The following is a 14,483-nucleotide window of genomic DNA, read 5'->3' on the forward strand; positions in this document are numbered from 1 at the left end:
CTATCTATCTATCTATCTATCTATCTATCTATCTATCTATCTATCTATCTATCTATCTATCTATCTATCTATCTATCTATCTATCTATCTATCTATCTACTGTATATATAGTAACTACTTTTGCATCCTTTATTTAATCCAGCATCTTTGCTCTCTGCACCATAAACATGCTGTGTGTCTTGTTGTTATGCTGATGTCATTTTTCTGTTTTGTAGACTGAGCGCCAAGAAATAGCCGGAGCCATATTCCTCGCATCCTGACACATACTTGGTCAATCAAGCTAATTCTGATGGAAAAGCTCTCAATATGCATCTCTATCCTTTCACCCAAAGAGGGCGCTGTAGTTTAATATTTAGCCAAACAGGAGGCATCTCCTCACCTGTATTCACATCACTGCAGTACAAAAAACAACAAGAACCCTGGTTCCTGGTTCCAATCAAACACAAACTGAAGCCTAAAAGTGAAAGAAACGACAGCAGGTCAGGCGTCTGGAGCTGTGGGAGTCAAACCTGTGACCTGCAGCCTTGGACTCCTGTGATTGGTCCTCTGCTCAGAGCTTTTTCTGTGTTTCTGAAACCAGTGAAATATAATCTGTAAAAGAAGTGAAAAGTTGTTCGCAGTGAGAACTGATCAGTGACGCTCGAGGACTTTTACAGAGAGTTAAGCGGAGATTCATTTTCCTGTCTGAAGAACTGCAAAAATGTGGCGTCTATAGTTCTGGTGTAAATGTAGAAAGGGTGCTGGATTCGTTTCTTGCCCCCTTCACCACAGTGTTATATGATATTAATATCACAGCTGCAGATGTTTACGGCTGACCTTATTTTAAATACTTCGTGCTCACTTTCATCTCTAGTGAAACATCATAAAATGTAAAATATGCGTGCAGCGCTACTGTCCTGTGAGGAGCACGCATCTCTTACTAACTGCTGTGATGACAGTAAGTGATAACACACACCAGGGGGAGACTGTGATACGCTTCACACTGTGGGCTTGCTGCTAACAGGCGGCATGCTGGGAAATAATGGATCCTGCTGAGAAGTGGACTCAAAGTTATCGGATTGGGGAAAAAAATCGCAAATAAATAAATAAATGTTGGACTGTTATCATGAAGCGATGATGTGACTCGATCATCTTCATTTTGCTGATTAAAGTTGATGTTTTTTGGAGTTTCTATTCATTTATCATTATATTGTTTTTATATTATTTATGTTTATTCTGTTGCTACAATTTTTTGTCTTTATTATTAATTTCTCTTTTTTCTTAAATGAAACATTTTTGTTGTTTTTTCTTTCCCCCTGCTTTTACTGTTAGCAGAGATCAACTTCCAGAACATGTTTAAAAATATTATAAATTACATTGAAAACATTAAGTTGTGTTCTTTGGTTGTTACTGTTGTAAAATATTTAGTTTCAATCTACTTTTCCAAATCCCTCAGTGATAGTTTTACTCCTTAGTTTTTATAATGTCAGTGGTTTTGTGCAGGGAAACGTTTTGGATGTTTAGAGCAGATATTACAAGTATAAAATTATGAACAACAGTCTCCTCAGGCCAGTTGGGCTGACAAACTTAACCTTAACGTTAGTTTTATAAGGACAATACTGAGTTCTTGTTGTTAGTTTTACTTTGCTGTAATAACCTTGTTGGATCATTGAATGAAACAACTACATGCAGCCATGATTTTATGATCTCGCTTCAATCTCTCACAGCAGACAAGGAAAAACCTACAATCCAAATCCAGTCCAACTCGTGCATTCTGGGCAGTGTAGTCACACATGTGTGTTTGAAACGGTCGTGTTTAACTTTAAATCCTTGATTTTAGCGTGTTGTGATGATGCTGTAGAGACGCTGTCTTTAGAGTTTGAGTCTTGTGGGTGTGTGATGTGTTTCCTTGTGTTTGTGTGGCTGAGAGCAGCTTTACAGTGAATCCACACAGGAATACGCGAGCAGTGACGAGCTGACCAGTGACTGTGGATTATTAACGCAATTCAGCGACTTGTGTATAATAAGAATTAGTGACGCTGAATTAAACTTTGCTTAACTTCACAGTGAGTGATTGAGAAGATAACAGTTGGACTGAAGGATACTGCTGATTGAGACATGACTTTGCAGCAAATACATTAAAGGGACAGCCAACATCAATGCGAGTGACCACCTCCAAATCTAAGGCCAAAGTTCTCAGTCAAAAAACAGTGGAGTGCCCAGTCCAGGTTGGGAAGGAGTTAAATCTTTTTGTGAGTGAAGGAAAGAGCCGGACATTTTCAGGTGGACTGGTGTGACATAGACAATAATGAGGGCGCTGTAACGCTGTGGTGATGAGAGAGCTGTGTGACAGTGAAACTGTGGAATTATGGATCGATCTATGTTCCTATCCTCACCTTCCCAACGTGGAGATGGCAGGGGAGGAGGAGAGCTGGGCATCTCTGCCTAGGCCCAACCCCCCGTGACCCAGAACTGCAGGAATGGATCAATCGATGTCAATACACTGCAGTGACTGACAAGCTGTGATCATAATGCCAGGATTTACTAAATAAATGAGATAAAACCAGAGTTCCTGTAAATGATCCGGTGTATGGAGCACAAAAGCAGGCTCTCTCTCCTAACACAAAATGTAAACTCTATACTTGCAGGTTTGGCAAGTTTAACAGATCACCAGGACCGAGACTCCTGGGAAGTGTTGATGTTCAAGGTAGTCATTGTTGATAAATGTTGATAAAGTTGGTCTATGGGTCACAAGAAATGAAACATAAAGTGTGTAGGACTGAAACTATGTTTGGCTTTTTTATTTGGGCAGCACAGGCAGAATTCTATTTTATAAGGAAACATGTTTTTTTTACTGTGCATAAGACAATGAAACTCATGGACTCTGACTTCATGTTGTGAATGATTAATATAAAGTATATTTCTGTAAAGTGTGCGGTGTTTGGGGCACATGTATGTAAAAAAGTCTTTATCGTAATATTTTTTATTTCATTTTTTAGCATAAAGTATATTTAAGTTAGAATTACACAGCACACTTCTAGTGCTACACATCATGAACTGTCAGGTGTACAGAGGTCTGATAAACTGCATTAATACATCTTAGCCGTTACTCTCATGCGTGGACTTTCTGCGTGTCTGTGCTTACAAAAGTGCGCGTGCCCTCGGCCACCACAGAGCGAGACAAACGGGAATTGGGGCGTAACCTCGCGATAATCCACTCCCTCTCTATCTCCCCTTTCCCAACTCTCTCCCTCTCTCTCTCAGTGCTTGGGGGCAATCAAGCGGCGGGGATGATGGGAGTCCGGCCGGTCAGCCCTGCCAGCCTACCGACGCACCTAAACGCAGCCCAGCACTCCGCTGTGACGGCTCAACTTCTCTGTGTTCCTCCTCCCAGAATCTACCCAGAGAAACAGTAAAACCAGCAGCTGGAGCCCACGCGGGACTTTATTGGAAGCGCGCGCTCCTTTGCTTTTTAATGATCACACCTGAAAAGGATAAAATTCTTTTTCTGTTTTTAAAATCTGCTTTCGTGATTGGGACCAGGGCTCCTTTCAGGATTAAAGGGGAGCAGATGAAGAGCTAAAGCCGCTCCAGGAGAATTAAGAAGTTGGGGAGATGCTGGAGGAAGCGGAGCAGGCGGAGTGAGGGAGCCCGGTGCGCACTTTCTCCTCCCCGGCTGGACTGAAGCGCTACAGTCCGCTCCTCTTTGCGCTGCTGGAGGCGCGCGCAGGGGACACTTGCTCATTCATCTCAGCTACATCATCACTTTCCCTGGATTAACAAAACAAGCGAAGAAGAGCTCAGAGATTTCACTCCACGCACTCCGCGGAGTTTTCCTGTGTGGATGGGGTTCGAGCGGCGCGGCGGGGATGGTGTGAAATAAAGCAGCAGTTTTTTAAACGCAGGAGTTTCACATGTGAGTATCTCCTTTTCTTCTTAAAGCTCGGGAATGTTCCTGAACGATTGAACTCTGACCTTTCCCGCTGATCCTGGCGTTTCCAAACACCTGCGACACGCCGCGCGGCGCGCTCCTGATATCAGCCGTTTATTTGCCCCGTGAGCGCGTTCACGAAGCAACTTTAATCAGACCGGAGAGTGTTCGGGTGCGTTTGGAGGGCCCAAGTCGTTAAAACGTCCCAGCCTCTTAATTTATTTACTCCCCTGCAAAGAATGACCCACGCGCGCGTTCCTGGAGTTTAAAGGTAATTGAATTTCCCCCACCTGCCTCAAAACTCCCGTTTGCACCCATTTCCACGCAAATGTGTTTTTTTTATGACGCAGGCGGAGGTCAGCCCCGAAAACTCGCAGTTTTCAGTAGATGTCAGAGCGCTTCACCCTCCTTCACTTCCCCTTCTGCTCCGCTGCTTTGAGCCACTTTCGCCCTCCAGAGACTCCGCTCCCCCTGTTCCTATGCAACCCCGCTCCTTCCCGGCCGTGCCGAGCCGAGCACACCCGTGCCACCACTTTCCATTAATTAAGCGGCTTTGTTTATGTGAGAGGAGGCTCATTTGGGGCCGTGCTGGTGGCTGCTGGTTGTCATATTTACGTCTTTGTGATATTCCAATAACACCGCTGAGACGCGAAGTGCGTCAGTCTGACCTTTCTGCCACTTTTTCCTCCAAGAATCTTTCTGTTGTGAAACGCATAAAAGCATCCCGCAGATATGAGGACTTGTTAGAGGATGTACATGCATGACACAGATTAGAACTCTGAGTGTCTGGTACATGTATTTGATGTCCTCGATGGTCACACCGGACTTCCTTATATCGCTGTAATATTTAAATGCACTGGAGGTGTGTGTTTGGCGCTGAGTAATGAGTTTACAGACGGAAATGGCACCAGAAGTGTTGTCTATTCATTTTATTTTAATGGAGCCGTTGATTTGCTACACGCTCATAGAGAGAAACACTGCTACAGTCAAAGTCATTTTCTGTCCCTACAGGTACAGTCACCATAAATGTCCCCCGCAGAGCTCATTATTAGTCCTCCGGGCCTGAAAAGGTGCGCAGTTGTATATTTGCACCGTTTATTCCAAGATTTTCAGGAGAGCGTTTTTGCTCAAAATTGCTGCTCAAATATTAACTTCAGTCTTCAATTTGTTTATTTGGGATTTTCTTTAATAATCTGACATGCCTCATTCGGTGTCTGTACAGAGGTTTGTAAGGTTGCCTCACAGTGAGAAAGTTCTGGGTTTGAGCCTTCGTGGGCGATTTGTTCTCTCTGTATCTCCATGTGAGAACTCAAAGGTGTTCTCCAGAGGTTTAGAGCAGCACTGGTTCTTCTAGATGTATTCTGACAAGTTCATCCTGTACCTGTCTTGCATATCAGAAAAGAAACAAGGTTTAAGTTTCTTTTCATCATTGCACTATGAGAAATTTGTTTTACAGCAAGAATTCCCATTATAACAAGAAATACAACAGAAACTAATTACAGGAAATGGAAGAATTTCTACCAAGTAAGCAAAAAGAGCAAACGTGCTAGAGTAGAGACAGAAATACAAGCAAAGGCCTGTTTTCTATTAAGCATATTAATAACACTCAGAAGAAACGAGACATGGAGGGTTTCAGTCCTCCAAACAGCTGAGGGTAAAAACTCAAACTGTCCAGCAGTCGGTGGTTCAGACCAGCGCTGACTCTCTGTTCTTACAAATCCTTCAGTTTTAACTGCTTATTTATTAAAAGCTTTTATTGTTTATTTGGGGTGGGATTTCTCCATTCTCCCCACACAGCCAAACACAATCTGCTGATTCTCTCCTGGCTCTAAGGACTCAAAAAAACGAAATTGGGTGGTTGTTACATGTACGAGATTCAAACTTGTAATTTGAACTAAATAATTTCCTCTTTCTATGGTGAACGTAATTAAATCATGTAGCATCTGCATGAACTTCAGCAACTTAATTTGTTCTTGTTGAGATGACCTGATACAGTCGAGTAAGAGCAGTTATTTGCTGGACTCACGCAATTCACAAGATCACATTAGATGTCAAACTGCAGGAAAATCGCTGGAGTTTTAAGAGGCAGACAGCTACACCCACACCACGTGTATGCTCTCGCTATTTATTGTGGTTTAACCTGTCAAGGACAAAAACGTACAGAGAAGTCTGCATCAAGCCTTGAAATCACAGCTTTCCTAGTTTTAAGCCTGGAGTGACAGCTTGGTGGTGTGATGGTTGGTGCTGGTGCCTCACAGCAAGAAGGGCCTGGGTTCAAATCCACAATCCAATCTAGAGTTATTGGTGATTCTAAACTACGCATGAGTGCAAATGGTTGTCTGTCTCTATGAAATCATCAACCCCCACATTGGTTCATTAAGCACGACTAGCAGTAATGGCCTTGATTAACAAAGTAGTTGTTCAAACAACAAGATTTCATTGAGTTCTCCTGAAGTTTTTAACTTGTGCAGAATGAATTAAAACAAAATTCTGATTACATTAAACCACTAAATGCCAAACGTGTTGGTCTGACATGGTCAAAAATGGGTTATTGTACTTGGTTAAATCACGTGGAAAAAGGTGACACGATTAAATTGTGTTCATCCAACAACAGATTTTTTTGAGTGAGTGCAGACATGAGAAAAAGTGTTGAGCTGTCAGACTAGAAATGACTGGGTCATAAATTAATGTGGACCTGGTTTTGCACCTTTTTAACCTCCTGACATCCACCTGGTCACCATAAAACCCCCCTGAGGGCAAGGTTAGGGTTAGGTTGCATTTTAGCCACATGCTACACATGCATAGTTTCAGAAACTGGAAACAGTGGTGTCAAATTCAGTTCCAGGTCCGGGTGGCAGAGAAAAGCGCAGGGCCACATAATTCCGCTTAATAAATTGATTTCAAAATGTCTGCATAAGACACATCCTCAACCGGCCCACAGGTAAAAACAGCGAGCGATGAGCTGTGAAAGGAGCCGAACGATGGCTGTTTTGGAAGTTTGACTAATAACAGAAAAGTAAAAGATGGTAGTTTGTGCAGTTTGGCTGTAAGCTTTAGCTTTCTTTCTTTCAAGTTTTCAAAGTCTCTGAGTAATTGTGGTCGTGGTATTGACCATAATTGCAGCTATGATTTGTGCCCTGACTGAGCTGTTCTGCTTTCATAGAAGCTTTTTAGAGAAATGTTGGTAAACCAGTGCCTGAGAAACACTGATACAGCAAATGAAAATGCACCGATGGCTTTTTTGCGCTGCTGTGTGTGTGTGTGTTGCACTAACTGATCTACAGTCTCACACCTGCTTTGAGTTACTGTGGGAACCACTGTGAAAACCGCTGCATAAAGCTGACAAACAGATGCACCTTTAAAGATACAATAAATGTTTCTAACTTCTAGAAGCAGATTTGAAATCACCTCACGGTGCTGCTGAACACGTGCACCAGGTATCAGTAACGGTTTAGTTTGCGCAAAGGTTCGAGGTTTTTTTTTTCTCCTGAAAGGAACAAACGCAGCAACATTTAGAGCTGCAGTGTGTTAATTCAATTCACAAACTTTGACCTTCCACCTTCTGGATGAATCCCTCTCCGTCACAAACACCACCTGGCTGACTCGGATTATAATTCGCAGGTCAGCGGCGTGCAGTGTGACTGTTGTCGCCTGGTGATAAAATCTCATATAACTCACCTGATAAAGACATGAATGGGTTTATCATCACATGATTTATGTACAGATTCATAAAATTAAAGAAGTGAAGTTAGTTTTATAACGTGAAAGCATGAGAATCAACAGTTTTATCTAGTTAACAGGAAGCGAGTTTAAATTATTAAAAGAATTTTTATAAATGATTTGTAATCAACCAATTAACCATTTAGCTTATAAGAATTAAAAAAAAGCTAAAAATGTTGTTTCACTTCTTTTATTTTCTTCAACCACAAAGTTCAGAAACACAACTATATATTTGAGATATATTACTGCAGATACTTTCTCCACAATTTTCCATCAAAAAGTCTCAAATGGCGAACAATAACAATATTTTTAATACTTTAATTGGATGAGTAAATAGATTAGAGCAGCAGTCCCCAACCTTTTTTGCACCACGGACCGGTTTATGCCCACCAATATTTTCACGGACCGGCCTTTAAGGTGTCGCGGATAAATACAACAAAATAAAACTAGTACCGGTACCGAAAGAAAGAAGATTTATTCATAACACACGTGAAAAGACCCAGGAAAACCGAGTTAATGATAAAAACGATAACAAAATAACGCTGAAAACCGATAAAAACCCTGAAAACTAAACAGTTCACACCTGAGCCTCAACTCTCGCAGCCCGGTACCAAACAACTCACGGACCGGTACCGGTCCGAGGACCAGGGGTTGGGGACCGCTGGATTGGAAGAAAAATGGCAGGTAATTAGCCAGAGTGCTATTTTAACCTCACATCAGGTCTCCTCTCCACTCCACCCCCCACCTCTGCGATGTGTCCTTGAGCGGGACGGCAGATGAAAGACTTGCAGCCTAAACGTGTTAACAAAGAACCAGGACCAGCTTTTGGACCACATAAACTAAACTCCCCCGGCAGCTTTATCTTAATGGATCTCATTCAGCTCCAGCTGTGCGCAAACAAACTTTTTTTGTGATAAACTGAAGCACCTTTACTCCATTCCTAAGTTCATCCACCCATTCCCATCTGCATATCTAATTCAGGGTGTGATGGGGCAAGAGGCAGGGTACGGCTAATTTAGCATCACTAACTAATCTGACATGCGTGTCTTGTGAGAGGAATCCAGAGTACCTGGAGAGAACCTACACAGGTACCGGGATATTATGTAAACTCCACACAGAACGGCCGCAGGCAGCAATCTCTCACTGCCACCTTCTAACCTCCCTGCATGGGTATGAAATAGTGTTGTTGTAGGTGTGAGGCTGGAGGTGCACAGGTGAGGTGTCTCTTGGTCGTTTGCTTCGGCTCTGCCACTCTCAGCTTCAGATGTCCTGGTGTGTGCAGAGCTGCTTGGGCCTCTCAGTGCCTGGGAGAAGCTGCAGGCTTGCTGCTTCTGATACCTTATGGTCAAAAACACTCAGTTTCCTGTTTCATTTACATTAGACTTAAAACTCACGAGAATCTGCTGAAAAAGACAGGAAAGTCAAAGAAAATGAGAAGCTGCAAAGAAGAAGATTTGTTGGTGGAACAAACGCTGATGGAGGGTCAGAAAAGAATCCTCAGACTGAGAAGCTTCCGGTGGCACTGAAGATGCAGTTTCAGTGTCGCTTGGATTGCTTCAAAATATGTAAGAAAATAAATAAATAATCTGCAGTCCTGTGATCCCATTGCCTTCTGGATTCTGGATGGAGTGACGGTTACAGACAGAAGAGGCCATCAGGGGTTATTATACGCTTTACTGGAGCGTTAGGACGGCACCAGTTAGTGTGCTCGCAGAGAGTCTCTGGTCGTGATGTATTCAGCTCCACTCGCTTCTTCATCATGTTTTAGTTCCTGTTTACTGAACAGGATGTCTCAAAGCAACTGGCTTCTGAAGTCGATCCAGGAACGTCTGGGCACTAAGATTAATGAAGATATTTCTGTAAACGACGGCTGTTAGCTGAGAAAAAAAAAAAAAAAAAAGTGGGTGTAGCTATTTTTTTTTTTTTGGGAAAGAGCAGCAATATTAAAAAGAAATCTCAAGACCTGACAGCCAAGAGTGTGAAACACTTGTTTGGGCTTCAGTGTGCAGAATGATGTGTGCAGCCGGTAAAGGAGTTTCAAACTAATCTGAAAGGCAAGCCTCTCGTAACGGGCAGTTTAGACCAGCATGAAGAGGAAACCTGAAACCTGTAATGTGCAAACATGAGAACAGACTGTCAGCGATACAGGGCAGGCCCTGCAGATAAAGTTTTAAGTGAAAATAAGAACCTTTATTTTTATAGCACTTATAAAAAAAATCAGTGTTTTACAAAAACTCACGTAACAGTTTCTAACAATGAATCATCGAACCGATATCAGTTTACAAAGGGTCGTGCTTTATAAAATATGATGATATTAAGATTGAAATTAATACAGGGAGTGCAGAATTATTAGGCAAATGAGTATTTTGTCCACATCATCCTCTTCATGCATGTTGTCTTACTCCAAGCTGTATAGGCTCGAAAGCCTACTACCAATTAAGCATATTAGGTGATGTGCATCTCTGTAATGAGAAGGGGTGTGGTCTAATGACATCAACACCCTATATCAGGTGTGCATAATTATTAGGCAACGTCCTTTCCTTTGGCAAAATGGGTCAAAAGAAGGACTTGACAGGCTCAGAAAAGTCAAAAATAGTGAGATATCTTGCAGAGGGATGCAGCAGTCTCAAAATTGCAAAGCTTCTGAAGCGTGATCATCGAACAATCAAGCGTTTCATTCAAAATAGTCAACAGGGTCGCAAGAAGCGTGTGGAAAAACCAAGGCTGCAAAATAACTGCCCATGAACTGAGAAAAGTCAAGCGTGCAGCTGCCAAGATGCCACTTGCCACCAGTTTGGCCATATTTCAGAGCTGCAACATCACTGGAGTGCCCAAAAGCACAAGGTGTGCAATACTCAGAGACATGGCCAAGGTAAGAAAGGCTGAAAGACGACCACCACTGAACAAGACACACAAGCTGAAACGTCAAGACTGGGCCAAGAAATATCTCAAGACTGGTTTTTCTAAGGTTTTATGGACTGATGAAATGAGAGTGAGTCTTGATGGGCCAGATGGATGGGCCCGTGGCTGGATTGGTAAAGGGCAGAGAGCTCCAGTCCACTCAGACGCCAGCAAGGTGGAGGTGGAGTACTGGTTTGGGCTGGTATCATCAAAGATGAGCTTGTGGGGCCTTTTCGGGTTGAGGATGGAGTCAAGCTCAACTCCCAGTCCTACTGCCAGTTTCTGGAAGACACCTTCTTCAAGCAGTGGTACAGGAAGAAGTCTGCATCCTTCAAGAAAAACATGATTTTCATGCAGGACAATGCTCCATCACACGCGTCCAAGTACTCCACAGCGTGGCTGGCAAGAAAGGGTATAAAAGAAGAAAAACTAATGACATGGCCTACCTTGTTCACCTGATCTGAACCCCATTGAGAACCTGTGGTCCATCATCAAATGTGAGATTTACAAGGAGGGAAAACAGTACACCTCTCTGAACAGTGTCTGGGAGGCTGTGGTTGCTGCTGCACGCAATGTTGATGGTGAACAGATCAAAACACTGACAGAATCCATGGATGGCAGGCTTTTGAGTGTCCTTGCAAAGAAAGGTGGCTATATTGGTCGCTGATTTGTTTTTGTTTTGTTTTTGAATGTCAGAAATGTATATTTGTGAATGTGGAGATGTTATATTGGTGTCACTGGTAAAAATAAATAATTGAAATGGGTATATATTTGTTTTTTGTTAAGTTGCCTAATAATTCATGCACAGTAATAGTCACCTGCACACACAGATATCCCCCTAAAATAGCTAAAACTAAAAACAAACTAAAAACTACTTCCAAAAACATTCAGCTTTGATATTAATGAGTTTTTTGGGTTCATTGAGAACATGGTTGTTGTTCAATAATAAAATTATTCCTCAAAAATACAACTTGCCTAATAATTATGCACTGCTTGTATGTTAATATACTTATTTTTAAGGATTCTCATCAGACAAGTGAAGATTTTAATGAAAAACAGCACAAAGGTCTGCTTTATGTAAATGTTAACGTTTAAAGAGTTAAATCATTTAGATATTAGATATTTGCTGTGTGGCTGGTTTCAGTCAGGCTGTGTGGAGGAGGAGAAAGTTTCACATCCTAGAAATGATTATTTCTTGTCTGGAAATTGTGACTTTGTGGAGAATCAGTTGTATAGACTCAGATGGAGATTAATGTTTGCTGGTTCTTGTGCCACACTCGGTCTTACTTGACAGTTTGTCTCATTCAGACATAGGTCCAGTTTACCTGGACCAGATGTCAGTCATGTCATGGTTTCTGGGCCACATCTGGCTAACTCCACACTGGCTGGCACACCCAAAGTCTTATTTAAGTTCTTATTGGTATAAAATATGTTATATTTGATAAACAGATGAAGCAACTCAATATCAGGAGCTCAGTTCATGAAGAAATGTGAGACTGGCCTATGCTCACCGTAATACCTGCAGATGGCACACATCTCCAGCTGTTTCCAGCTGTTGAATCAACGCCCCTGATATTGTTATGTAGAAGCCTCTCAGTGTGGTAAAGCTGACAGAAATTTAAATTCCCAACAGTTTTCTTAGACTTTCACAGGACTTTAGATCCACTTTGTAGACAGAAGCCCCAAAATTCACAAACTAAATATAGAATGACAAAAAGATGTTGAATAACCGATAAATGGCTTTTACTGCTATTTAAACATTCAGCATTTATTGTTGAATAAAATCATAATGAATAATTATTAGTTAAAAATTATTACTATGGTTAGAATTGACTTCTATTAATGAAAAAAAAAACCTTGACTGTAAAAACGTAATAACTTGTGATACAAATTGTGATTTTATTTTGAAGCATTGAAATATGTTGATTTATCAATAATGATGGGAGCTGAAGTCATGTTTGTGACGGTTGAGATAAAAAAAAAAGATTTGTAAGATGATACGAATGTTGTTTATCGCAGAAGCTTGGAAATGACAGCGTATCAACAGGAAATGCAACCACTGAAAGAATAAAGAAATACCTCAGTCAAAAGCTCAGATGTTATTGTAGCAAAATATTACTCTGTAATGTCATAAAAACTGCAATGAAAGCGCCACTTCAACAATCAGTGTCCTTGCATATTCATATATTTTGCCAGGTGTGGTGTGGTGAGGGTGTGGCCTGTGCGCAGGTGCAGTTACAGGTGTAGGGGACCTTTAGAGAGCAGCGGTCAGTTTGCCTCGTCATGGTTGCAGCTCCTCCTCAAACAGCCTGTAGCTGCTGTGTCAACACCTCGCCGCCACTCTGCTGCGGCCCACAACAGGTGTTCGAGTGCTGCACCGCCTGCCTCGCATGCATCACGTGTGTGTGTTTTTGTGTGTGTGTCTGTGCCTACATGGGTCCGTTCATGTCTGAACCCGTATTTGGTGCGTTTGTGTGTGTCTGGATGCCTCTTGGTGTGTTTCTGTGTGCGCGCGGTTGAAAAGCCCCACACGGCGTTGTGCTGTTTGTTCAGTGTTGGAGCAGCAGGCCTGACCTTTGCTGAGCAGGAGCTAAGACAACATGAGCTGCTGTTAGCCAGACGAGCTGCACTGCGGCTCTCTGACATCAGTCCTCAGGTTGGAACCAGCTTCCTGCTTATTACCTCTTACCTTTGTGCAGAAAAGGCACTACGGGAAACCCGAGAGCATCTCTATAGCTTTTATGGTCAAGCTTAGAAACCCACAGTCCACCTCTGAGCATTTGCTTAGCATTCATTTCCTTTGTTGTCTTCCTGCCGTTTGTTTTCATGGCCATTAACTCCCATGAAAGACGTAAATGTTCATGTCGTACCCTCTAAACAAAGCATGAAATGGTCTGGAACGCAAACCGCAACTTGTGGTTCCTGGCACTGCCGGCTGATTTCAGCGAAACAAACTTTTCTGAGAATCCAAACTCAGAACGATCACCTGCGCTCCAAAGAAATGACATTCGAACTTGCTTTTCATTTGGTCATATAAAAGCTTTAAGAGTTACACAAGTGTTCATGGCAGGTCCATCTCAGTGTAGCAAATGCACTTTAAAAAGTTTCAGCTTTGCAAACTTTATATTCAAATGTAAAAATGTAGGAAGTGAAGACAGATTTAAACACATCAGTTATCTAAACATCTAAGAAGCTCATAAACACTGATTATTACCCATACCCAGCACACAGGTTGTTCATAGCTCATCCATAAAGCTCTATAGTTTATTATCAGCTGGTCACATATGAGCTCCTCTCATTGGTAGTTGCTTCAAACAGTTACCTAGACGTTTATCCCACAGTCTCTGGCTGCCTCGTCTCCATCAGCACATTGCACAATCTGCTTTCCAGAAGGAAACAAAGTCTAAACATAACTGAAGTAACGATCATGACACCGTTAAGCATTTTAATGTCAACAACAACAATAAAAGTGCACTCCTGCATCTCTACAGCATTTTCTAATCTGCTGAAGGACCTCTACAGTCTTTTAAAGGCCTTTTTGTCACCACTGCCAACAGTTAGGAGCTCTCTGAATAACTTTCTTCATTATCAGGAAGTTAGTCATACCTTTAAGCAGAAAATTGTCAAAAGAAAAACACATTCTTCTGAGTCTTAAGAGTCGTTCTTAAAGCTACTGTTAGCTGCTGGTGCTCTAGATTGTATTTATTGTGATTAACTGTTTGTCACCACTTGTTGAGCTGCCTGGATTTCACTGCGTTTCCTCCAGCAGATCACCTGAGTCCCTGGTTCAGACCGAAGGCGGTGACTCAGCGGCACAGCAGCTCCGTGAGAAGGCTGAGTCAGGATGGACAGATCTGTTGCTTTAATCTCAGTGATCCTCTCTCCCAGAGAGCGCAGAGCTGACAGTTTAATTATCTGTAATTTCTCTGTTAAAGCAGCTTGCAGAGAAAGA

At 42.1% G+C, this 14,483-nt stretch overlaps 2 protein-coding genes across 3 annotated transcripts in view; both read left to right on the top strand.

Moving 5' to 3' along the window:
* LOC102297995 (zinc finger protein 99) overlaps positions 1-14,483 on the top strand; it is a gene marked incomplete at both ends in the record, with an annotated part of 370,247 nt that overhangs the window by 48,765 nt on the left and 306,999 nt on the right.
* Positions 3,235-14,483, top strand: part of LOC102297688 (sodium channel protein type 4 subunit alpha) — a 279,846-nt gene continuing 268,597 nt past the window's right edge. For both annotated transcript variants that reach the window (XM_005946550.2, XM_014341435.2), the window contains exon 1: positions 3,235-3,895. The gene's annotated coding sequence lies outside the window, so the exon portion shown is untranslated. The remainder of the gene's footprint in view (positions 3,896-14,483) is intronic.

The sequence above is a fragment of the Haplochromis burtoni genome, unplaced genomic scaffold, assembly GCF_018398535.1.
Source record: "Haplochromis burtoni strain Fernald_Lab_line unplaced genomic scaffold, NCSU_Asbu1 Contig_480, whole genome shotgun sequence".
Classification (NCBI taxonomy): domain Eukaryota; kingdom Metazoa; phylum Chordata; class Actinopteri; order Cichliformes; family Cichlidae; genus Haplochromis; species Haplochromis burtoni.